Source organism: Lathyrus oleraceus, chromosome 5 (genome assembly GCF_024323335.1).
Source record: "Lathyrus oleraceus cultivar Zhongwan6 chromosome 5, CAAS_Psat_ZW6_1.0, whole genome shotgun sequence".
NCBI lineage: Eukaryota > Viridiplantae > Streptophyta > Magnoliopsida > Fabales > Fabaceae > Lathyrus > Lathyrus oleraceus.
The window spans coordinates 573,845,799-573,859,271 of NC_066583.1; the positions used below are offsets into that span (position 1 = coordinate 573,845,799).

Below are 13,473 nucleotides of genomic sequence, written 5' to 3' on the forward strand. Positions count from 1 at the left end.
CGTCGGGATTTTTATGTTTATGTCTAAACACGGTAGTTTCTTTATGATTATTTTGACGTAAATTAGTCTTTTCCATACTTCTTTAGAATATTTATTAAATTCTACAAAAACATAAAAAAAAACTTAAAATTAAAAAAAACACTTAAAATAACTATAAGTTATAGTAAACGTGCTATGACAAACTGTCATTAATTAACACCCACAAGCTAATGAGCATTGAAACCTATCTTTATTTCACATTAATCTAACCAAATATTTTAATGCCTTCATCTTAGTATGGTGATGCAATTGTTTACAATTCCTGCTTGAATAAACTTGAAACCTGAAAGTAGAGGCTTTGGCATGAACATCGAAAGCTAAAAACATGTTGTTTTTCCTATGATATTCAATGTTTAAGAGAGAGTAAAATGAAGCTAGCATGTTACCTTGAATGGACAAGAAAATTAGCAAGTCGCAGGTAATTTGCAGCTAATCTCTATCTAACAGAATTAGTTGGAGACTAGTTGTGGATTAGCTATGGTATTTGCCGTAGCATGGATTGGGCGGCTAATTAGCTATTTATAAATTTCCTAGCTAAATTCAAACTAATATTTTAAAATTCCTAGTTAAACCAAAACTAAAATGTAGCAAACTTTTCGAGTTATGTTTCACAACTATATAGCTACAAATTCGCCACAATAATACAACAGTAAATCTCAAGCTAAATAAGACTAGTTAAAATTATATTATAATAATTATTTTTTTATCAAACCTAAAACTAATTAGGCTAGTTTATAAAAAAAATATTCATAAAAAACTGTTTTTGAAAATTAAGCATTTTAAATAAACAAAAGTAAAATTAAAAAAACTATTAATATAATTTTTTTCATTTAAAATTGTAATTAATTACCAAAATGAGAACACAATGAAAAATCACTGACATAATTTCTAACAGCATTTATTGCTATTACATCTAAATTACAAAGGTATAAACTAAGAAAAATTGTTTTATGACAATAGCATGTGCAAGTTCTTTCTTTCTTTTTCTGTATGAATCATGATGATGGGAAAGATCGAAGAGTACAATAACACATTACAACAAAATTTAAGCACATCCTTTTTAAGTTTTAAGATTTAATGATAATAAAGGCATCTCCATCATGATATGAGTACCTGAATAATTTCCAAGAGATATGGAACAGCTTAATGAACTTGTCTCCGGGGAAAATATGAAGACTGATTTAGACACACTAAACAAAAACACCAGTTCTTCATTTTCTACCACATAATGATAATCCCTCTGATGATTAAAACTCTATCTCCTGATGATAGACAATCAAACAGATAAATAAACAAAAGCTCACATTCTCGTCTCAGATACATATATATATTACCAAATGCCGACCTGATTTTGAGCACAAGCAAGAGATGTTGCATTTAAGCTGCGAAGGGGTAGGCTTCTTCCGGTGCACCAGACCAGCCCTATCTAGACAGCCTGCAGCTGTTGCATAATCTGAGCAGAATTCCATATGCGGAAATTTCAATTCTTCCATATGTTTGATGATGGCGTATGACTTGAAGATATCTCAAACCTCGTCTCTAAGAAAATTCAAGTGAAATGCTTATGTGATTAGTTTATTCGACAAAGGTTTTGAGGTTTCAGAGTGTAAAAGAGAGGAAGTGTGAAAACTCAGTTAATCCTATTTAATTGCAGTGTTTTGTAAAAACACAAGATACTTTTAAAAAACTGTACTGATAAACAAAATATAGGTGTGCGCGTTCCTTATTGCAAAAACATTGTAATCTTATACTTTTATGTGTTTAGTTTCGAATCTTCCCTTGTCCTAATTTGTTTTGTAAACATTTAAAAAAGTATATCCTTAGAAATTAAACACAGTAGTAAAATGGAAGTTGAGCCTAAAAATGTGGTTGAGATAAGTTTGAAATATTAGCCATAAAAGTATGGACTCATGTCTCAAGTGTTGCAATGTGTGAAGAGATTGGTTGAGATTAGGAACTGTTGTTTATGTCCAAAACACTCTAAACACTTGCTGCAGAGTTTAAGATTCGGCAATCTAGTAGTAATTTATGCCATTGCCAAGGAACTTATAGGCTTGGATTAGAAAACATTTATATGTCCTATGACTTTTTTTAACAAACTCAAAAGAATGAAGAGGAAGCTAATGTGGGTCAAGATGATGACTCATACTGATGCAGTATTGTTAATGGTTGATCAACATGGATACAAGCAAGAAGACACATGTGAGAGGCATGAGGAACATTGTCGTTACAAGAAGAGATGCAAGAACAACTAGGATAGCAAATGTAATGTTAGTTCTTAGCTAAGAAGTTGCCTATAAAGGTAGCAGCCAGACAAAGCTCGGTATGGAAGGAAACCTAACCTGACTCATCCAAAAGTATTTAGGTCATTTTGGTTTATACACATACCTGATGCGATGCTAGAAGTAAAATAGATGATATTACTAGGGTATCATCCCACAAATGCATACAAGTAGTACAATCCAAGAACTAAATTGTAGAAAAACATTAGAGGAAATAAATGTTCATTTTTAACATAAAACAGAAGAGATCCAATACAAGAAGAAGACATGATCCATGAACTTGTGTGACTTTCATGACTTTAACCAAACCAATCAGAGGTTAACAATGGTGGGCTTAAAGTCAACTATAATAACCTTTTCCAAGCTAGGAAGAAACAAATTTGCAAACTCAACATGTGCAGGATGAGCCCCATACTCTGCAATGGCTTCCACACTATCAAAGGTTGATTCAAAGACATGAGTAAAACCTTGGTGCAGGTTTCTCAGCACTTACATCCGTGCCCCTATAATACATATACGACGATTGTTAATCTCATAGATCTAGATCTTAGAATTCTGCAATTTTCCCTTATTGGAAAGAGATCCAGATTTATGTTTCACTGATTCTGCAAATCTATACTAAAATCGAAAACGAAAACAGAGATTATGAGAAAAGGTACCAGTGGAATGACTTCATGACTGGGATCAGATTGACGAGATTGGCATAGCCCTTGATGAGTTCGTCGATTCGCTGTTGAGTGATGTCGTCCTTGAACTTTCCGAGGAGTATGTGTATCACTAGTCCATTTGTTTCTGCCATTTCTTTTCTTCCTTTTCGTTTCCCACTTGCTAAACTATAGTCTCTCCGAGATAAGATAACGGTAAGATTTATAATTTTCTTAAATCATAGTACACCCACGTGTTTTAAATTTAATTTTTAAAGATTTATAGTTTTCTTTTTTAAATAATAGTTTAATAATGCTGCACCGAAGCTGTACACATATATTCAATCAAAATACTTTAAGATATTAAATCATATAAATAATTTAAAATTTACACGGACTTGACCGAGAAACATGAATGTCATTGGTTTGTCAGTGTAAAAATAATTTTCAGTCAAAGTTGATCATCCTTTTTTTTTAAAATAAATATCACTTTAATAAAATAAATTGTTTTAAAATAGATCTCATTTTCACTTTTCACTTTAATAAAGGAAAGAAAGCCTCAATCAGAACCAACTAAGTGTCTGACTTTATTTGTCATGGTTCCCCACTATTGTGTCTAACAAAAGAAGGCTATCTTTATTTAACATTAATCTAACCAAAGATTTTAATGGCTTCATCTTAGTGAAGATGCAATTGTTTACGATTCCTTTATTGAATAAATTTGAAACCTGAAAGTAGAGGCTTTGCCATGAACATCGAAAGCTAAAAACATGTGTCAAGAACAACTAGTAAAACTAATGAGCTTTATATAATCAAGCTTGCTATTAAGAAACCAAATGTGATTTTAGAACAAGTATGCTTGAGAGCCATTGCCAAGAAACTAATGAGGTTTGGATCAGAAAAGGATGAAGACATTCTATGTCCAATGACAGTATGAGTAATGATGATCTAAAGATACAAAATAAACAAACTGCAAAGACATGAAGGAAGAATAAAGATACAAAATCATTTCCTGATGATGAGTCTATATACAAATCTATACATCACAATTTCAAGTGTCCCCTCCAGAGGAGATTTCATGTCCTGATCATTTGAAGTACTCGTTGTTGCTGATGTCGGATTTCTTATGTTTCCATCTCCCACTGATGGAGTTGTTGGCAAAATTTCAGACGTACAAGCTTCTTCTTTGATGGAGCTGTTGGGATCAATGTTGGCCCCAATCATCTGATCAACCAAAACATAAAGATTGTTACTAACTTTTAACACCACTGGTTGAGATTTATGCAGTCTCGCGTGAATTTCCACCAATAAATAATCGAAATAGGATATGCTTACTTGAAGAGGGATGGCTGCTATGGGAATCTTTTCCTCATTTCGAGCAATCTCTGCAATTCTTGCACCTGTTTCTTAGCAGTGTTTGTGTTGAATAAGGCCGCAGTAATCTAATTGAACAAAAAGATGAAGATTGTTACTCGCTTAAATAAAACGAATGAGTGCAGTCATTTTGAATATGATCTGCTTACTTTAACACGCTTGGCCACTATGAGAGAATTGACAGAAGCATTTCCAAACGGTTTTCCCTTATCATCTATGCATGTAACCATACATGTTGCCTTTGCACGACAGTGACGACCAGCACCATCAACGAGACTTTTTATCGACATTAAATGTCTCAAATTCCCCTACATGCATATAGGAAATTCGAATAAACGGCACGCACACGCACACACACACAACACAAATCAAAAGATATGATTTAACCTTGATGTGGATGGGACCGTCTGGAGTAAGACTCACAATGTCTGATACAGAACCCGATGCAGAAAGTATGATAACAGTTTTACGACGATTTTCCACAGATATATTGTATAGAACCTCTACCAACATCCTGCAATCATATGTTCAGTAAATGTAATACAAAATTGCATCTGAAATGTTAACATTAGTCAGTTCATGTAATACCTGGCGAGCATTCAACTCAATCACATGAGGGGTGAGTTTTCCACCAGGGGTGAGTCTTATCTTCGTTGGAGTTTCTGCAGAAGTTGTTTCTGAAGTTGTTAGAGAAGGTCCTTCTTTTCTATTCTTTGAACGGAACCAGGAGGGCGTCCTCTTCCCCTCTTGGTTGGAGTTTCAGAAGAAGTTGTTAGAGAAGGTCCCTCTTTTCTCTTCTTTGGTGTTGGGTTGGGAGAAGAATCCAATGGCAATGGCAATGGCACTGGAAATGTGGAAGAATTATTCATTGCTGCATCACCACCTAACAATTTTCTTTCTTGGAAGAACTTTCAGTTTCAGTTTCAGAAGGTTCTTCTTTGATGTGAAGTTGATTCAAGAATGAAGAATCCAATGGCAATTGCGTCAGTCTATCATCACCATCTTCTTCTTGATGATCAGTAGTGGAAGTACCGATCATCTTTGCTGCTTCCTCCTTCTTATCACCCTTTTCCATTTTTGTGTCACAAGAACAATCAGTTTTCCAACTATGGAATGTGAACTGAGAGAGAGAGAGATGATTTGATTTGATTGCATGTACACACGGAATATATATTTTAGTATGAATGAAGAGCTTCAACTAAATAAGAAGGAATGTAACTAACGGTTTATAACTGCTTCTAACTAATCAACCGTCATAATAGGAAACTAAGTAGGAAATGTAACTAATTTGTTGGATTTATTTATAAAACTTGAGGTGGATAAAGTTGCTCTCTTGTGGGATTTGTGCTAACCATCTTGAATCAAGATTCTTGATGATCCTAATGTTGATTCATTTCACATTACTAGAGCAAATATTTCATAATCTCTTCTATATATATGACATTCATTAATTCTTATAAATCCAACATTCTATTAATTCTTAGGCGATGTGAGACTAAACGACTCACATTTACACTCAACAATCTTTCAAGTAGGTGAGAGTTTCCGCATCCTATAACAGGATCGAACCCACCTGGTTAGCTAATGTGGTGATGGTAAAGAAGGCCTCTAGAAAATGGAAAATGGGCAATCCAGTTTATAATGACGGACTTTACACAATTAAAAGGAGTTTACGTCGAAATTATATTGAGGGACCTAGAAGATATTTTTAGAAAAAAAATTGGGTTTTAACTACAAGTATAGTAACAACCAAGTGAATTATAAAACTTTAATCCAACGAATGAAATTGGTCCGAGAAATGCAACTTATGTTCGGGTAGGGAGTGACTCTCAACTAGTCACTAACCAGATTAAGGGATATTATAAAACCGAACAACCTATGTTATCAAAATATTTAAAGGTCCTAGACATGGCAAAATAATTCTAGTATTTCGAAGTATTTCACATAACCAGTTTAGAAATGTCATGCTGGAAGACAAGCTCTATAGAATGGAGCGATCCATGTCTGTGTTGAAATGATTGGAAGAATAAGAGGTGGATTTAGTATTGGAGGGAGAGCATTGGCAAGCAAGCTTATAAGATTCAGGTACTATTGGCTGGGGATGCTTAGACATAGTTCCAAGTTTGTCAATTGATGCGAAAAATGTCAAAGATTCTAAAATTTCATCCACGCCCCCGCCAAGATATTGCAATCAGTGACTTCACTGGCATTTCTATTAGTGAAGGGTAGACATACTCGAGCACTTCCCATCGGCCCCTTGACAATTAAAATTCCTATTAGTTGTGTCGATTACTTCACCAAATAGATTGAGGGCGGAGAAATGTCCAAGATAACCGCAAAATGGGTGCGTCATTTTTATTGACGAAATATTATTTGCAAGTTTAAGTTACTAAGACAATTGTCTCTTGACATCGGGACACAATTTATTGCTCTTTTATGATCAACTTCTATAAAAATATAGAAATCTAGATGAGGTTATCTCGATCAAGCACCCTTAAGTGAATAGTCTGGTGGAGTCAGCCAAAAGATCACACTCACCGGAATGAGAAAAAATATTGACGAACCTAAAGGATTTTTGACCGAGCAACTTCATGAGGTACTAAGGTATTACCATACAACCTGTAATTCATCAACCAAGGAGTCCCCTTTCTAAATGGCCAATGGTTTGGAAGAAATGCTCCGAGTTGATATTAACACAACAAGGAGGAGAATCAAGCCGAGCTCAGAAGTTCAGTTGACTTGATAGAAAAAGTCACAGAAATGGCTTACAATCAGGAGTTTACAACAAAGCAAAGAGAGACAAGAAGATACAACACAAAGATGAGACCTAGAAAAGTATAGGAAGGCGACCGGTGATAAACAAGTAATAGCCCCGACTAAAACCATAAATACCATTTGGTATTGTTTATGTGTTTAAGTATCAATTGTGTTTTGATATTTTACAAATCGATTATTGTTTCATTGTGTATTTGTAATTTGTCTCTTATTTTAATTCATTTGTGTGATTATAACATTCTTTCCATTAGATTGTAATCGCTTCAGCTACATAATTGTACCATTAAGAACTCTTACATTTCATGATATATTCATTTGATCCTTGTTAGTTATTTCCTTTTTGAGCCTATGAAAGTTACTGTTTTATCATTTCCACACGAGTAGATTGAATCAAAAGTTATAACATTTGAATTTTGATGATTTGGTATTTGATTTGACTCATGTGTTATATTTGATTCGAATCAATCACCTATTGAAAATTGGAATATCATTATGGATCAAATGATTCAGATCAAAAATTGAACATGATTCGAATCATAAACTCATTTGATTCGAATCAAACGCAAATAAATAATTTAAATCGTTAGTTTTAAAAAGCGCCCTTTTTGACACTATCCAGATTGATTAGAATCACAAATCCTTCTTAATTTGAATCAAACCTTAAAAAATCAAATCTTCCATCACTTATTTAAATGACGATTTCTTATGGTGAAAGTAACAATTGTGGGAAACCTATGATGATTTATAAAGACAAAAATTGTGATTTTTGCCTTCTCTTCTTTGTGTGTTCATCTTTACGCCATTATTTTCTCTTCTACTACAAACATCAACCCATTGATATTGACTCCATGTCAATTCTTTATATTTTTGTTGCATCTTATTTTATGCAATTTGGTTGTTGTTCTTGTGTGAATTTGAGAATGAATTGATCAATCTTGTTGAAAATTGATTAAGCTCTTGATAACAATCAAGAACCAAGACCCGTTCATCTAGAAACTTGATTGAACCTTGTGTGCGTGTGTGTGTGTGGTGTGTGTGGTGTGTGTGTTGTGTTCTTCATTCATCAAAATGGAATTACTTGACTAATCGCTTATAATGTCAGTTGTTGTTGAGATTTACTGGCACAGTTCACCATCCATAATTAATTATGGACTTTCCTCTAAAGATTTAATGTAAGGAGACTAGTGGTACATTAGGGTATCTATTTTTGTTTTTGTGTGTAGCTGGTTTTTTATTGTAACAGATGCAAGTATTATTCTTGAGTGCAATTTGGTATTGAGTTGTTATCTAACAATATTATAGTTTACATTATACTCCAAGGAAGACTTTGGCATAATCAAGTATCAACGGTCTGTAAGTTGGAGTTGGAAGTTGTCCTTCTTTGGTGGCATTGGAGAAAGATTACTTGCATACAGAGTTAGGAGTTGTCCAATATATGCTCAGTTAATGGCAATCACTCAGACAATAAATCGGTGGGATCATGGGGGTCTTCAGACACAAGTACTTGGAGCAGTTTATTGTGGATATCACGATTATTGGATCAAGATCTTGAGGGATCTTGTATTGTGTAGTAGTTTAGTGTCTGCATCATCAGAGGAATTATCGTGTGATAGTTCTTTGTAATCAAAATGATGTAATCATTTTACCATCATGGTGGAATATTGTGATTATGTTTTGATGGCATCATCCATTGAAGTGTGCATGTAGGAAAAGCGAAGAAGAATGTTGAAGCACTATATATTTATGTGTGTATTTACATTTCCTATCCTTTTACTTTACAAACATTCATTCATATTTGATGTTGCATATTTTCAAGATTTCATTGATTGTATACTATATAGGTTAGACCATACTTATAGTAATTTAATGTATAAGCTCAGGTATTTGGTGTATCAGTCTTAAGGAATCACCATGAAGTCAATTATGCATTGTTAAGAACATCTAAGTAATGTATTTTTAAATCGCTTCGTTCAAAGCGACTTTAGTTGTCATGTAAGTGATTTACACTAGAAGTAATCAATATCACGGTAACCTCATGTACCAATTCACATGACATTGATGAAGGAGAATAACGATCCAAAACGCAGCGGAATTTAAAATTTTCTCCTTTAGTGATCCTTATAAATGGGCATGGTCAGTAATAGAATTGTTACCTCTTGTGACGATTGAACCTTTGATACAGATCTACGGAGCAATCACGAACGTTGAACGATGACAACGCCTCTACTCAGTCCACACGAATGGACTCCTTCAATCTCAGTGCTAGCTGCTACGAATGAAGGCTTTGAGAGAGAGAGAGAGAGAGAGAGAGAGAGAGAGAGAGAGAGAGAGAGAGAGAGAAACGAAATTGCAACTACTCAAATGCTTCTGCACAAGGGTTCTATTTATAGAACCACTTGTGTGGGCTATAAGCTAAAAAGCCCACTTAAGTGTATGTGGCCCATATCTTATAATATGTCAAAATCACTTAAGCGCGTGGTACCTTATCATATTTCGTATTCTACTTAATTACACCGTACCTTACGATGTTCTACAATTCACTTAAGTGCACCGTACCTTACGATGTTCCTTAGTTACTCTATCTCTCATCAATCTGTCCTTTTGTGTGTGACCCTGTAGGTTTTCGCGGCATTGGCAATTATATTAAATCACGTATTTAACATAATAAACAATGAGCGGTATCTAGCAACACATCACTGCTACCCAAGACACAAAAATGTCATGTGATCTGACAAATCCTTTTGTGATAATACTTATGTGTACAATTACCCTTTTGCCCTTATGTCTATATAGAACACAAGGCATAAGCCGTGTCATCCTTGTCCAATTCAATATTGGGCCCATAGACATTTATCCTGTTATGCAGGATGGGCAAATCCCATCTAGGTCACTCATGTCCCTTAGCATCACTACGCCAAAAACTGGAATAGACAGCGCACCTTAGAGGGCGCTTTCTTAAAGAAGCGCACTCTAAAGTGAAGAGAAAAATAAGGAGGAATAGACAGCGCACTTTAGAGGGCGCTTTTGTAACAAGCGCCCTCTAAAGTGAAGCAAAAAATAATGAGGAAATGGAGGGACACCAATAGAGGGCGCGTTTATGAAAGTGCCCTCTAAGGATACCCTTAGAGGGCGCTTTAAGAAAGCGCTCTCTAAGTCCATGTACAACAGCGCACTTTAGAGGGCGCTTTATTACAAAAGCGCTCTCTATTGGGAAGCGAAAAAATAAGGAGCAATAGACAACCCACTTTAGAGGGCGCTTTTAATAAAGCGCTGTTATAAGTCCATGTGCATTTCCAGCTTATAAAGCGCTTCTGGAAAGCCTTAGAGAGCGCTTCCATAAGCGCCTCTTAGACCCCCTTTAGAGGGCGCTTTTTTTCCACAAGCGCCCTCTAAGGTCCCCTTTAGTAAACATTAAAATTATAACATACTGCGCGTTTTGTTATTTCACTCTCTGTTATTTTCGTTCTTTTTCACGTTAGGGTTCTAAGGCATTCTCCTTCCACCTCTGTTAGATCTACGACGTTTCCTCCTTCTACCAATCAAAGGTACGTTGGTTTCGTTTTAGCTTTGCCCTATTTCTTGCACTATTGCTTTGTTTTAGCTTTGCCCCATTTCAGTTTTATGTTATTGTTGTCTATGCTACGTTTGTTTCAACCTGTAAAGTTTCAATATTCATAGTCATTTAAATAGTTTGGGTTTATTCGGCAATTGACGGTGGTTTTTAGTGACCATGATAGCGCATGCAATGGGACTACATTACCCAGTAGTTAGGGTTATACGACCTATGAACATCTGATTTTGTGTCAACACCAGTATCATTAGAAACCTAGGTCCGAATATGTTTGAATTCTTCATTAACAGCCAACCAGTACATAGCGTAGCTAGTAACTTAAGAAGTTTAGGTATGGATGTTATTTGATAGAGTAAATGGAGACATGAATGCCCTGCACAGAGTATCTTCTGAAATTGGTTTCTCTTCTGAAATTGTTTTTGTTTTTTTTATTCTAATTAGTAATGGATAATACATGGATGTCTTCCAACCGATTGTCGAGAGAGTACGAGAATGGGGTATCAAAATTCATTAAGTTTGCCGTTGCGCACGCCGAAGACCCCAGTAGAATGATATGTCCTTGCTTGGGTTGTTGTTATGGGAAACGGGGTTGACGCAGTTCAGTTGACATCGCATCTAATGAGGCATGGAATTGATCGAAGTTATACATGTTGGAATTTGCATGGTGAGAAAAGTAACGAGAATGTTGAACCGGGGTATAGTACGACCTATGCCTCAAACTATAGTGGCGCAGATACATACGATTGTGATCGAGTTGAAGAGATTGCAGAAGCACTTGAAGGAGATCTTAAGGATTGTCCCGAAATGTTTGAGAGGTTGGTAAGTGATGCAGAGAAACCTTTGTATGATGGTTGCACTAAATTCACAAGATTGTCTGCGGTATTAAAGTTGTACAACTTAAAGGCGGGCAATGGATGGTCGGATAAAAGTTTCACAGAGTTATTAGCCCTTTTGAAAGATATGCTTCCTGAGGATAATGTTCTTCCCAATCGAACATATGAGACCAAAAAGATGTGTGCTCTATTGGCATGAGCTATGATAAGATACATGCATGTCCAAACGATTGCGTTTTGTTTCGAAATGAGTATGCATCGTTAAATGAGTGTCCTAAATGCGGTGTCTCGCGATATAAGAACAAGTTGTCTCCAGCAAAAGTCTTGTGGTATTTTCCTGTTATTCCGAGATTTAGACGCATGTTTCGTAGAGAAACCGATTCAAGATACTTGACCTGGCATGCAGATGAAAGAATTATAGATGGAAAGTATCGACATCCGGCAGATTCACCACAGTGGTTGTTTGAAAATTGATAATGATTATCCTGAATTTGGAGAAGAATCAAGAAACCTTCGCTTGGCATTATCTTATTATGATTTATAACCTACCTCCATGGCTATGTATGAAGCGTAAGTACATGATGTTGTCTATGTTGATTTCTGGACCTAAACAACCAGGGAATGACATAGACGTGTACTTGAAGCCCTTAATCGAAGATTTAAAGATTTTGTGGGAGACCGGTGTGGAGGTTTATGATGGATATAGGAAAGAAAGTTTCAACTTGAGGGCGATGTTGTTTGGCACAATTAATGATTTTCCAGCATACGGAAATCTATCAGGGTATAGCATAAAAGGTCAATGTGCGTGTCCTATTTGTGAAGATAAAACAGATGGAAGCGCTTGGAGTTTGGTCAGAAGAATGTCTTTCTCGGTCATCGGAGATTCTTAAATTCAAATCATCACTACCGTGGATGGAGAAAGGCGTTCAATGGAGAGACAGAACTGTCGCATCCGCGAAAAAACAACCGGCGGGACTCAAATAAAAAACATAACACAGAGCCGCCACTGCGCGTTATTTATCCCAAGATAGGGAAAGGAAACGCTCAGAGAAACCTGGAAAGGAAATGGTCTTGCAACCAAAGAGAAAGGGTAAGGGAGTCGGTTACGCAAGGGGAAGGTATTAGCACCCCTCACGTCCGTCGTACTCGACGGGATCCACGTTCTAAAATAAAGAATAGGTTGCTAAAACATCACACACACACACAAGGGAACGCAGGTGGGGTTAGGAGAAGGGAGCTCGATAGGACGTCGCATCCTATGCCTACATATCTTGTCTGGAACAAGAATCAGAGCCACTGTAGTTCGGCTTACGCACGCCAAAAACACAAAACATACAAACAGATGGCAAACATGGAGCCCGACAACCACTCGATGGAATTACGTCAGCATCCGAACCAAAACACACTCAAAAGGGCAAACGTGGAGCCCGACAGCCAATCACTGGACTTACGTCGGCATCCGAACCAAAACACAATCAGATGACAAGTAAACACACACCAAAAAGAAAAAAAAGTGCCCGGAGAGGTCTCGCACGACCTCCTGCCTACATACCTCGTCTGGAACAAGGATCAGGGCGATGTAGTTCCCCCTCAAGGGAAAGAAAAACTAGCCAGAAACCAAGGGAAGACACACTACCAGGGAGCTGGACTCGAGCCTAGTGTTGTCATGCATCGTTACCCTATGTTCAGGTTTCTACCTACTTGCACAACTGCAAGCTAATCCTATCCAGGAAGAAAGCAAGCATACAAGCATACAAACAGAACAAGCATTTCAAGCAAACATGTCAAACAAATATTCACAAAGCACACACTATAACCAATCAAGTGAGGCTCAAACAATGGGTTTGACTGCCGAAGCAAGTCATCTGTACATGGGTATTATTCGCTCTTAACCTTGCCATTACGAGGCTAAGGTGAAGCAGATGAAAGGTGAAGTGAGGATGAGACCTCACAGC

The 13,473-nt window shown here is 36.4% G+C and overlaps 1 long non-coding RNA gene and 1 pseudogene across 1 annotated transcript; both read right to left on the bottom strand.

The window, feature by feature from the left end:
- Positions 1 to 916: 916 nt before the first annotated feature.
- On the bottom strand, positions 917 to 1,685 carry LOC127083258 (uncharacterized). The gene is made up of 2 exons (XR_007788359.1): positions 1,385 to 1,685; positions 917 to 1,301 (listed from the first exon to the last, which is right to left on the bottom strand). It is a non-coding gene; the product is annotated as an uncharacterized LOC127083258 (long non-coding RNA).
- Positions 1,686 to 2,439: 754 nt separating this feature from the next.
- Positions 2,440 to 3,192, bottom strand: LOC127086573 (stress-response A/B barrel domain-containing protein HS1-like; annotated as a pseudogene).
- Between the last annotated feature and the right edge of the window lie 10,281 nt (positions 3,193 to 13,473).